We start from the raw sequence: 551 nt of genomic DNA, 5'->3' as shown, positions 1-551 counted from the left end.
CACACACACACACACACAGGATTCCGTTGACGAAAGCTAACCTGATGTTTCCAGAGGTCCTCTGGAGGTCCGCGGCTTTCCTCGAGGGTCTGAACAGGATGGAGTCGCTCCTCCAGAGCCTTTAGGCGTGAACAAAGCAGCCATGATTCAAATCGTCACTAATACAAAGAAATTAAAGGAAAGAATCTGGGGGAGACTCAATTTTGGACTGACTTTATTGAGTCGGTTGATCTCCTCTTGTTGATGCTGCCCCCTTCTGGTCAGAACGCTGTTCTGCGCCCGCAGGTCTTTGGCTTCCGTCACTGCTGTGTGGAGTTCTGAGTTTGCAGGCTAAAATGTGATATAAATACAATAAAAATATGTAGCGAGGGTCGACCGTAACGCTAAGAAATAATAAATCACTACAAACATATATTTGGTGAAATATTTGGAGTTTCTTCCTGCACTTACCTGAGGTTTTGTTTGGTGTTTCTCTTGTTGAACATCGCTGTGGTTTCGTTGTGACGCCTGGAGACTCAGAAGCTGTCAAAAATCACCATGAAAATGTTAAT

General features: G+C 44.6%; 1 long non-coding RNA gene across 1 annotated transcript; it reads right to left on the bottom strand.

Moving 5' to 3' along the window:
• Positions 1-22: 22 nt before the first annotated feature.
• Positions 23-545, bottom strand: LOC109508747 (uncharacterized). Its single transcript, XR_002166760.1, has 3 exons — positions 451-545; positions 214-330; positions 23-119 (listed from the first exon to the last, which is right to left on the bottom strand). It is a non-coding gene; the product is annotated as an uncharacterized LOC109508747 (long non-coding RNA).
• Positions 546-551: the final 6 nt, after the last annotated feature.

The sequence above is a fragment of the Hippocampus comes genome, unplaced genomic scaffold (genome assembly GCF_001891065.2).
Source record: "Hippocampus comes isolate QL1 unplaced genomic scaffold, H_comes_QL1_v1.1 C16571628, whole genome shotgun sequence".
NCBI classification, from domain to species: Eukaryota; Metazoa; Chordata; class Actinopteri; order Syngnathiformes; family Syngnathidae; genus Hippocampus; species Hippocampus comes.
Note: the sequence above shows the minus strand (reverse complement) of the source record. Positions and strands in the feature narration are given on the sequence as shown.